This window comes from Nicotiana tabacum, chromosome 10 (assembly GCF_000715075.1).
Source record: "Nicotiana tabacum cultivar K326 chromosome 10, ASM71507v2, whole genome shotgun sequence".
Taxonomy (NCBI): domain Eukaryota; kingdom Viridiplantae; phylum Streptophyta; class Magnoliopsida; order Solanales; family Solanaceae; genus Nicotiana; species Nicotiana tabacum.
In genome coordinates, this window is record NC_134089.1 from 160,149,802 (window position 1) to 160,162,614 (window position 12,813).

Sequence of the window (12,813 nt, forward strand, 5' to 3'; positions counted from 1 at the left end):
CATGTAAAGATAAATCTAAACGAAAACACTGTTCAAAATCCGGAAAAATACTCCAGCATAATATACTGGAGTTCCAGTATAATATACCGGTCCAGCATAATATACTGGAGTTTGGAGCACCGGTGCTACTGTCTCCAGTATATTATACTGGAGCCAGCAAAGTATACTGGTCCAGCATAATATGCTGGAAGTTCATACACAGGTGCACTGAACTCTAGTATATTATGCTGGACCGGTCTCTGTTGTAGCAAATAGTGGTTATTTTCAATGACTTGGCAAACACCGACTATTTTTGAATGACAAGTCCGAAAACTGGCTAGACTGTGCTATTTTAACCAAAATTAAGGGTGACCAACATCTGCTTCTGTGGCTCCGCACCTGCGGAAAATTCATCGCATGTGCGGATTTTTGTTAAGACCAAAATTTTCTGCTTCTGTGGTCCTCAAGGCGCACCTGCGCTCCCGCTTCTACGCGCAATAGGGCGCTTTAGCACTCCCGCTTCTACGGTAGCTGACCGCACCTCCAGTCCCTCACAACCTACTGAAAGTCCGCTTATGCGAACGAACAGTCGATTATGCGGGTTCGCACTGATAAGTGGGGATTTTAACCTATTATTTTCTTTTTTTACTTGCATTTTGGGATTAAAATGCGTGAAGGTATTCCCGAAAACTGATGAAATATGCTTGCTTGCAAGGATTGTTCACAATGAGCCAAAGTAGCCATGATCAACACATAAAGGAGTCAAAACTTGAACAAAGACCAAGACTAGGCTAAGAGTTGGGGAACACGGACCGCGACAGAAAAGTGCGACCGCGAAAGTATCAACGCGGACGCGGTCATAATTACGTGGTCGGCGAAATAGATAATAGTAAAGGTTGTTTTTTGCCACAAATATGAACGCGGACCATGTCAGAAAGAGGCGGTCGCGAAAGTACCATCGCGGTCGCGATTGGAATTCAATGGACCACGGTTCCAAGATTCAGAGAGTTTACAAGTGAGGCAAAAGTGAGAAGGGCGGTCCGCGTCCAAATTACGCGATCGCAGAAGTCTCTCACGCGGACGTGGTGGAAAGTACACGGTTCGCTAAACAAGGTTCATCCTAGACCCAGATGTGAAGAAACGTGTGTCACACCTTCTTTTTACCTACACCCCCCTAAAGGGTATAAGGGAGTTTTTCCAATTAAAGGACAATCAAAACGGAATTATTTCATTTAAAGATTCAGAGCCGTCATTTGGGATAATTTATGGTGCCCCAAGTCACCGGTTCAAATCCCGAATCGAGGAAAGGACTAACTCTGTTTAACAGTCCGCGAACCAGAAATCCAAGTAAGGAATTCTGTTAACCCTGGAGAAGGTGTTAAGCATTCCTGAGTTCCGTGGTTCTAGCACGGTCACTTAACTGTTATATTCGGCTTAATTATCTAATTTTAGAAACACTTTTAAACCTATGTGCATTTTAGCTTTAAACCGCTTTTAATTATTTTAAGGAAGGTTTCAACGTCATCTAAAACACGCCTTGAACCACGTCACATGAAATGCATCCGCGGTCCACGAGACATTTTATTTAACGTTGTTGAGATTTGGGTTTGGGTCACATGAAATGCACACCCGAGTTTAGAAAAATAAATTATTAAAATAACGCGCCTAAAGCAACTACGGTCAACTATGGATTAATTAATTGCTAAGTCAGAAACTTCATTGTAAAGAATCATGAATTATGGAAATTAATTTGGTGAAGGGAGGACAATAATGAATCACTACATCAGTTTGTGAACAAGCAAATTATATTAATGTTGGGAAGGCTAGTGCCTTATAAACATGAATACTTTAGAGCCAAATTTGTAGTTAGTCTCCAGATCGTGAATTGAAGTCCATTACATTGATTCTAGTGAACTGCTAGCTACGGGCGGACTTTAAATTAGCATGATCAATATAGTCTCATGTCAAGGTCTAGCATAAATCTGCATGAACTTCTCTTTCCACATCGAGGATCCAAAGACTGACCAAAACCCAGTTTTCCAAACCTTTTTTCTTTCTTTCTTTAGGAACCTATATCTACTTTAAACGTATAAATCTGAGCTAGTACCAATCAATGAATATCACACATATTAATTTAAACTAGCAAGTGAACTAGCTCGACAAACAATGAAACTTCAATTAAAGACAGACATTCCACTTCAAAATATCACAAGCAGGAAAGAATTCACACTAACTCTCATTCAACCATCATAACAAAAACTAATAGATAAAGGGTAGGATAGTGACGGACCTCAAAACAAAACAATTTTAAATTTGAACATGTTTAACACCCGAAAGTTTGAATAGCGGCAACCGTCGAACTACAAACCGGATCCGCTCAAACGCAGAACTCGAACGGCAACCTCGCCTCAATCCAAATCGTAAACCCAATCGGACGTGAACGGCGGCCGAGATTCCGACCTCAACAGCCCCTCAATCAATTTCCCCGAACGAAGAGTCAAAACAGGGACTGAATCTTTTTTTTTTTTGATTTTTTTCGAATTAAATCAAACTAAAAAAAAAGCTGAAATCAAAGATGGAAAACCAAAGCTACTCATTTTTGTTCTATACTTCCCCTCTTCGTTCCTTTTCGTTTTCCCTGTCTCTGTTTTTGTGTGTGTGTATTCAAAGATGAAGAAGAAGATGAAGTTCTGGAGGGTCGTTTGGTTTTGTTTGCTACGGCGTGAGAACTTTTCCGATGAGGGGGGGGGGGGGGGGTTCCTAAAGAAGACGAAATTCAAAGGGGGAGGGGTGGTCGCCTATTGCGGCGCTGCTCCTAGGATATTAGGCTTTCATTTCTTTGTGTTCTCCTTCCCGCCTTTTTTTTTAAGCATTAATTTATAGTTAGAGTTTAGGTGTATTTTTGTGTATTTTGCCAATTAATTCTTAGGTCTTTTGTGTATTAGGTCCTTAGGGTCTTTTTGTTTGTTTTTTATTCCAAAGAAGAGTCTAGAAGGGTCCCTAGGCTTAATGGACTAATCCGAATTGGACCAAGAACTGGGTTCTAAAACTCTTAAAATTATGATCCAACACCTTAATCGACTCCTTTTAAAATAAGATAAAAATACTATATAATGCAAAAGTTAACATGAAACTATTATATATTTTTTGTATTTTCAAGATTATGTAAAGATAAAAATAAGGTACTATTTTTGTATATTTTTTATTTAAATTTATGAAAGATACGTAAGCTAAAATATTTTTTGTAATTTTCCATTTTTATGACGAAAATAAAGGAAAGAAGTCAAAAATAATTGAAATAGCTATATTAGGCCTAAATTAAATATTTACATGCTAAAATATAAAAAATCTTGGGGAGGGTCAAAAATTACATGTCGACAACGTGTATACCGCGATACCAAGTGTGCGGACGCGGTCAAAATTACGTGGACGCAAAACCTCCATATGGGCACTTTTGTCCGAAAATTTCAGCTTAGTATAAATTGATCTTTTTGACATTTTTAGGTCATGTGATGTTCTTGATGAGTACGTAAGACGACTAGGTTTTCCTATTTGGGCAATTTTGTACAAGATTTACCTTATAACATTTGATTTCCATTTAATTTAGTATTATGGATTTTCTCTTTTCATTATCTTTGATTTCTGCTATTTTCATGAGTAGCTAGTGTGGGTATTTAATGGGTCTTGAATTTAGGGCATGAATGTGTACGGGTTAGTGAGTTTTGGCCTAGTTCTTACTAAAACTATTGAATTAATGGTTGCAAATACTGATTTATGCATTTATGACTTAGTCTCTATTTAAAAAAGAGGGACTGAATCTAAGAAAACTAAGCTACCAAGGATTTGGCTTTTTTAAACTTTTGAAGCTCAAGAGGTTATTAAACCAAAATAATGGTAAATAACATATTTGGGAAAAGAAACACATGTGCTGCTTACGTGTAATCTCCAAAGAGATGCTTAGTTGAAACTTGCCAATTTATAGAATTGTGCAGCGCCATGATCGATGGTATGAGGATTTGCACCAACGAAAGATATGTTATTCAAGTAACCAACTGAATGATTAAGGGAATCCTCAAGTCCATAAGTGTTTGGCATAATCTATACTATATTAAAAGCACGAAGGCTCTTAGCGAAATGTCGTTCGCCTTTTTTACTCTTCAAGAATAGATTTTATATTGGACAATACTGTAATTTAAGTTAATTTCCTATTATTTAGGACTTCAAATTCAACTGAAATTTTTATTATTAAATTTTCGTTATTTTAGACAAGAGGGGTTGCTCTGATGGTAAGCAACCCCCACTTCCAACCGAGAGGTTGTGAGTTCGAGTCTCCCCAAGAGCAAGGTGGGAAGTTCTTAGAGAGAAGGATGTCGGGGGTCTATTTGGAAACAGTCTCTCTACCCTAGTGTAATTTAAGTTATTTTCCTATTATTTAGGACTTCAAAATCAACTAAAATTTTTATTATTAAATTTTCCTTATTTGAACTTTGAATAAATTCCTAACATTTAGATTACATAAATCTTTTTCTTATTTTACTCGTGTAAATTAATAGCTTCTCCTTACATGTACATTATATATTTACTTATCATAATAGATCTATTTTAAGTCTTTAAATATTGAAGTTGACTATATATACAATCTAAACGAAACATATAGAGACACATTAGTAAAAAAGTATCTTTAAGTAAGTATCAAATAACATGCCTACATTTGAAAATAATAATAATTTATTGTAATAATAAATATTACAATATACTTTAAGTTTTTTTACATGTTGTAATATATAGTTATATCAAATCAAAAGCTCAATTACAATATTGGATAAGTAAAGCATATATATGATACTCTAATTTATAAATTGAAATTAATCAGCAATAAATTATACTGTAATTTATAAGAAATTTTAAGTTAGTTTTAAGTAAATCTTCCTACAGATTTCCTTATTTAATAATGTAGGATGTCTTAATATTTAAAATTTTAGAATTAATTAATATAATTATAATACCTTATATGTTACTCTTTAGAATATTGATAGAATTTTATCTAGTATAAAATTTATTTTTAAAGAGTAAAAATATCGATTAAAATTGTGTGAAATTAATTTTGAATGAAAATTCAATACAAAATATTGATCGATTTTTTTATCCTCTAAACATATATTTTACCTTAGACAAAATTATCATTTAATTGCTTTGATATAAACTAAAATTTTGCTTACTAAATCTTTTTTTTATTTTAGCTATGTAGGAAACACTAATATTTACTCTTTTTAACCTAAATTATTGGCAGTATTTAACTGAGCAGATGATTTTTTTAAAAATTTATTGTCTAAACAAGCCACAAATATTTATGCAGGCATAAATCATCTTTTTAAGAGTAAATTAAAAAGTCTAACATTAAATTATTTTTAAATAAAGAAGTATGAATTTTATTTTTGGGACATATTAGAAAAGAAAGTATGACACATAAATTCATGAGGCAGAGAGAGTAGGATTTTAAAATCTAAGGTTTTAGCTTATATAAATCATTCATTTAATGAATTAGCGGTAACATAACTATAATTCTTTCCAAAAATGTAGTAAGCCAAATTAAACAACTTTTTTATATAGAAAAATCATTAGAAAATATAGGTTCAACATTCTCTTAATTGTCTTCAGACAAAATTAAAAAGTACAATAATTTTTTATAGCAAATTAGGCAACTAAGATAATCAATAAATTTGAGTTTCTCATTTCATGACAAAGCAAATACTTATGCTAGATAGATACACGAGATTTTTATCCGTTTAACTGAAGGATCAACATTTTTCACTTTCAGAAACTTACACTTTTTTCTTTCATTTTTTTATTTTATAACTCAAGTATATATTTTATAATAGTTATATAATTTTTTACATACATGAATATGGGTACACGCGCAACGCGCGTATCCTAAGACTAGTTCAGATTATACGAGGGAAAATAAATGATTCCATATTAATACTTCAATACCCTTGCCTAAGTTTTAACAAAGCTATATCAACAAATCTTGAAGTAGGGGCATTTATAGACATATAAATTTTATGAAAATTAATTCATAAAATAAGTTGGGCTATATTTTAAATATATTAGTCCAAATAAATATTATGGGCTAATATAATTGGGTCAATTATATAAGTCCAATATATATGAATTAAATAAATAAGTCTTAATCCATTGGGCTAGCCCATTTAGTTGGGCTACAAATGATGAGCCCGCTTCATTAGGCCCAATATGCCATCTTCCTAGAAGCCCAGTTTGGTGCCACGTATTAAATGATGTGGCACGCCAAGTCAAATAGAAGAGCCATTGGAATTATGCCACATGTCAAAATGCCAAGGCATGCCAAGTCAAATTAAAAGATCAATAAAACTGTGCCATATGTGCAAGTGACATGTTCTGGCCAATCAAATGCGACCTTGTCACACTTCAATTTGATTGGTCGGGAAGAGTTTATTCTCATCCCAACTCTTCTCTTCCACAACTATAAATAGGGGTCTTCATAACCTAGAAAAAGGACCAGAAGTTATAACACGAAGCAAAAAAGAGGTCGTGGATCAAACGCTGCAAATTCCTCCACAGGTTCCAACCTTCAAGCAATCAAGTTCAAGCTCAAAAACGAAAAAAAAATCAAGTTCAAGCTCAATGTTACACCCCATGTTTTCATAGGTGGAAGTATGTCATAAGTAAACCGACATAAGCTCGAAAATGAGATGTTACATTCCGCATTTTCGCATGTTAAAGTTTCGTTGTAAGTTAATCGACGTAAGTTCGGGAATGAGATTTATTTTGGGATTATAAGTATTACGTTATTTCAAAAAAGTGATAAGTAAATTCGTGAAGGTGAGAGGGTAATCAAATCGAAGAAGATGAGTTTCTTCGAAGTTTGACATTTTGGGATAAAATACGGTTCGAGCTATAATATCCAATATTTATGGACTAGTACCATATAAGTCACCACATGAACATGATAGTAAAGTGTATAAAGTGAATTAAAAGTGAGTAGTCTTTTAAGTAAATTGAGATAATTCTTAATTATGTGGATAATTGGTTAATTATTGGTTAATGAGGGATTAATAAATTAAGTAAGGAATTAATTAATATATTGTTGGATAAGATTGACCATCCTAAAACGCGGCAGCAGCATAAGAGTCTTTAAGTGACTCTTAGATCTTCTTTCTAGGTGTCACTTTGAAAGGAATCCTTGCCTAAACCATAAAAAGCTCCAAAATTTATAAAGTATATGGAAAAGGGTAAGCTACGGGAATTAATTCACAAAGAAAGCTTAGGATTAGGATTAATTCACATAAGTCACATAAGATTGGGATTTATTTCACAAAGAAAGCTATGGGAATTCTTAGATTAGCAAAGGAATTCGTACGAAATTATACTGCGTAATAGCAACGGGATTTTGCGATTTTAAGGGAGTACGGTGCAATCTTTCTCAAGAATATCATGTAGATTTTTCCCTACTTCGATCCGCCGTTTCATGATTTGTCACAAAAGACGTGTGTTGGAAGGATTATCAAGAGAATCGGCTCAGGTATGTTAAGGCTATCCTTTCTTTCTTTTTGGCATGATCTATACGACACAAGCGAAACTAACAAATGCACAATTTTCATAAATGACTCTATTCATAGAAATACTAGAGATGCTTATGTTCTTGATTCCCCATGTGTCATATTATTCTATCATCTGTTCATGGATCTCAGAAGATACGTAAGTTGATAAAGTTTATTTCATGATATTAATGAGAGGCATAATGGTCTTGTGACGTACCGAGAGATTTTATTAACGTATTTCATATGCATTTCATGCATTTATACATGCACATTGACCCATGACCAGACGACGTTATATCACGTATATATGTATATGGAATATGGGAAAAGGTTACGGCATTATATACATACCACCACCTAATCAGCTGGCATACGTTGAGGATTTTGCCCACAGTGGCCGAGATGATAGGATGGGATGCCCTCAAGGGCCTGATGATGTTATGAAACATGTACCTATGCACGACATGACATTCATATGCATATGCATGACATTATAATTATTTCATGAGTTACAAAGTTATCCAGACTTATAGGTTGAGTCATTTACTCTATATTTCTTCCATGTTTGTTATGTGCTTATTTATGTGCTTTACATACTCGGTACATTATTTGTACTGAAATTCCTTTTGCCTGGGGATGTTGTGTTTCATGCCCGCAGGTCCCGATAGACAGGTCGAGAGTCCTCCAAGTAGGCTATCATCTCAACGGAAGATGTTGGTGCGCTCCATTTGCTTCGGAGTTACTTGTTTTGTCAGTATGATTTAGACGTGTCTTGTTTGGTATGGCGGGGCCCTGTCCCGACCTTTATGTTAAGTGTGTACTCTTAGAAGCTTATAGGCAGATGTTATGTATACGAATGCTTGTATGGCCTTGCCGACCTATGTTTTGAGTTTACAAATGATCATGTTGGCCTTATATGCCCGTATATCACATGTATAAGTTTTTTTTATCAGGTTAGGTCATCCTATATTGAGTATTCCCCTATGTTTATTCTAATTAGCCCATGACGGCCCGTTTGGCCATTTGCCAATGAAAGCACAATAAGAAAGATACGTTATGTTGGTACTCAGTTGAGTAAGGTACGAGGTGCTCGTTGCGACCCATAGGGTTGGGTATGTGACACTCAAGAATGAAGAATAAATCAAGATTCAAGGAGTACGAGTTCAAATCAAAGTTCGTGCTAGTTGAATTCAAGATCATCGTTCGTGGCAATAATAAAAGTGTTCACGGAGGATAAATCAAATTCAAATTCAAGATCAAGCTCAAAGGCCCTTGAATTTATATTGGAAAAGTAGAATTAGAGGATGCATAGAGATTGTAACACTCAAATATTTGAAATAAAATACTACGATTATTGCGATATTTTCGGTCTTGACTTTATTTTCTCGATATAATTTATTGTTTACACATTTATTATTTCTTAAAGGGCATGAAAAGTTAAAATGTGCCAAGTAAAAAAGAACGGAGAGAGTATTTGCTAAATAGCTAGTGGCAATAAATGAATCAAATTGCAATAAATAAAGGCAATAAGTTAGTAGTGTTATAAATATATTATATTATGGATGTTCATTTAGTACTCCGTTGTAAATAAGCTTCCTGAAGAAGCTTATCCATATGGAACTCCACCGTAAATATGTTTATCTATTTAGTACTATATTGGAAATAAGCTTCATGAAGAAGCTTATCACTTCGGTACCCGGTTATGGATAAACATTACCCCCAGTAGAAGTTTATCCATATCGGGTATAATAAGCTTATCTTTTCAGTACCCAGTTATGGATAAACATTACCCCCGGTAGAAGATTATCCATACCGGGTATAATAAGCTTATCCATTCAGTACTCCGTTATGGATAAATATTGCTCTCAGTAGAAGATTATCCATATCTGGTACAGCAGCAGCTTACACAGCAGCTTGTAGTAGCAGCTTACACAACAGCTTATAGTAGCTTACACTGCAGCTTGTAGTAGCAGCTTACACTGCAGCTTGTAGTAGCAGCTTACACAGCAGCTTGTAGTAGCAGCTTACAGAGCAGCTTCATTTCTTCTATAAATAGAAGAGATTTCAGTTCATTATGTACATCAGTTTGAGTTCGAATAATATATCAGTTTCTTTCTATACTTGTCTTTACTTTACAATCTTTATTTTATAATATGTTATCAGTACGAGACTCTGACATCTCCAGAAAATACTTTGAAAGTATTAGAGGTAAGAACTTTCTTTTCCTAAATAATTCCAAATCTTTCTAAACTTGAATTTGTAGCTCTGGATATATCGGGCAAAAGCTACATGTCTTGGGTGCTTGATGCTGAAATTCATCTTGATGCGATGGGTCTGTCATACACCATCAAGGATAAAAATCAGGCATCAAACCAAGATCGTGCCAAAACAATGATATTCCTACACATCACCTTGATGAGGGCCTGAAAATGGAATATCTCACTATTAAAGATCCAGTCATACTGTGGAATAATTTGAAAGATAGATATGACCACCTGAAGATGGTCGTTCTTCCACAGGCACGTTATGATTGGACTCATCTAAGGCTACAAGATTTTAAATCTATAAGTGAGTATAATTCTGCTATGTTCAGAATTATTTCCCAATTAAAATTATGTGGTGATAATATTACTGATCATGATATGTTGGAGAAAACTTTCACCACTTTTCATGCCTCGAATATGCTTCTGCAGCAGCAATATCGAGAGATGAGATTTAAAAAGTATTCTGAACTTATCTCACATCTTCTTATAGCAGAGCAACATAATGGGCTATTAATGAAAAATCATGAAAGCCGACCTATTGGTTCTTGTCCATTCCCTGAAGTGAATGAGACGAACTTCCACCAAGCTAAACGTGGAAGAGGTCGTGACCCCAGTCGTGGTCATGGCCGTGGTCGGGGAAGAAACCCCAATCATGGTAATAATAATGCACCAAAGAAGCCTCCTCACCACCAGCAGTGGAAAAGGAAGGAACAAAAGCATGAAGCGGTGCAAGCGCCAAATGTAGAAAATGCATGCTATAGATGTGGAGGAAAAGGGCACTGGTCACGTACTTGTCGTACGCCAAAGCACCTGGTTGAGCTTTATCAAGCCTCCCTGAAGAAGACAGAGAAAAATGCTGAAGCAAATTTTATTTCTGAAGATAATTTAGACTTCATGCATTTAGATGTAGCTGATTACTTTGCACTCCCAGAAGGAGAAATAAGTCATGTAATCGGTAGTGAATCTGTAGAAATGTAAATATTTTAATTTTTGCTGTTTGTAATAGATAATATGGTTATGTAATTGTTGTACATAAATAAAAGTTATGTTTTGATAATGATGTTTACTATAATATATTTTATTTATGTTATTTTGAAGAATATGGATAACCCTCAAATTATGTTTGGATCAAAGACAAATCATGAAGATATGTGTGTTATTGATAGTGGAACAACTCATGCCATATTCAACGATCAGAAATACTTTTCTTATTTGCACAAGGAAAAAGTAAATGTTTCAACAATTTCTGGTAATATAAGTTTGATTGAAGGCTCCGGAAGAGCCATAATATTTCTGTCTAAGGGAACAAAACTTATTATAGACAATGCATTGTTCTCCTCCAAGTCCCGAAGAAACTTGTTGAGTTTTATAGATATCCGCCGAAATGGGTATCATGTAGAGACAATAGATGAAATGAACAGGGAATATCTTTGTATTACAAAGAATATTTCTGGCCAGAAATGCATTGTAGAAAAGTTACCAACTTTATCTTCTGGCTTATACTATTCAAAAATTAGTACAATTGAAGCACACTCTATCGTAAACCAGAAGTTTACGGATTCAAATACTTTTGTGCTTTGGCATGGCCGTTTGGGCCATCCCGGATCAATAATGATGAGACGAATTACTGAAAATTCGAGTGGGCATCCATTAAAGAACTTGAAGATTCTTACAAATGACGAATTTTCTTGTGATGCTTGTTATCAAGGAAAAATGATCACAAGACCATCACCGATGAAGGTTGGTATTGAATCCCCTGCCTTTTTAGAGCGTATACATGGGGATATATGTGGACCTATTCACCCACCAAGTGGGTTGTTTAGATATTTTATGGTCCTAATAGATGCATCTTCAAGATGGTATCATGTGTGTCTACTATCATCTCGCAACCTGGCGTTTGCAAAGCTATTAGCCCAAATAATTCGATTAAGGGCATAATTCCCAGATTATCCTATAAAGGCCATTCGCCTTGATAATGCTGGAGAATTCTCATCTCAAGCTTTTGATGATTATTGTCTATCAGTTGGGATAAAAGTTGAACATCCTGTAGCTTATGTTCATACTCAAAATGGCCTTGCAGAGTCATTTATTAAACGCATGCAATTGATAGCAAGACCACTACTTATGAAAACAAAATTGCCCACTACTGTTTGGGGCCATGCTATCTTGCATGCAGCATCACTTATCCGTCTCAGACCGACACATTATAATAAATATTCTCCGTCACAATTAGTTTTTGGTCATGAACCAAATATTGCCCATCTACGAATTTTCGGATGTGCTGTATATGTGCCAGTAGCACCACCACAACGTAGTAAGATGAGACCACAGAGAAGGATAGGAATATATGTTGGGTTTGAATCACCCTCTATTATTTGCTATCTTGAACCATTGACATGAGATTTATTTACTGTTCGATTTGCAGATTGTCGGTTTGATGAAACAAATTTCCCACAATTAGGGGGAGAGAAAAAGGAAATCAAAAGAGAAATTGTGTGAAAAGTTTCATCATTATCTCACTTTGATCCCCGTACCCCTATATGTAATCAGGAGGTCTAGAAGATCATCCATTTACAGAATATAGCAAATCAAATGCCAGGCGCATTTACTGATTTGAAAAGGATAACTAAGTCACATATCCCAGCAGAGAATGTGCCTATCCGAATTGATGTCCCAGTAGGACCATCTACTAGCATGAGAGCTAGTGAACCTAAAGCACGCCTGAATCGTGGTATGCCTTTGGGTTCTAAGGATCGAAATCCTCGAAAAAGAAAATCGACAAATGATCAAAACGATACTATGAAGGGATCTCCTGAAGAGACCCAAAATCTAATTAGTTCTGAGATTCCTGAAGAAATCAATGAACCCGAAGCTCATGTGAGTGAGGAACTTTTAATAAGTTCGAACGGTGATGGGATTAATTTAAATCGATTTGAAATAGTGGTGAATAATATTTTTGCATATAATGTTGCACTTAATATTATGCAAGA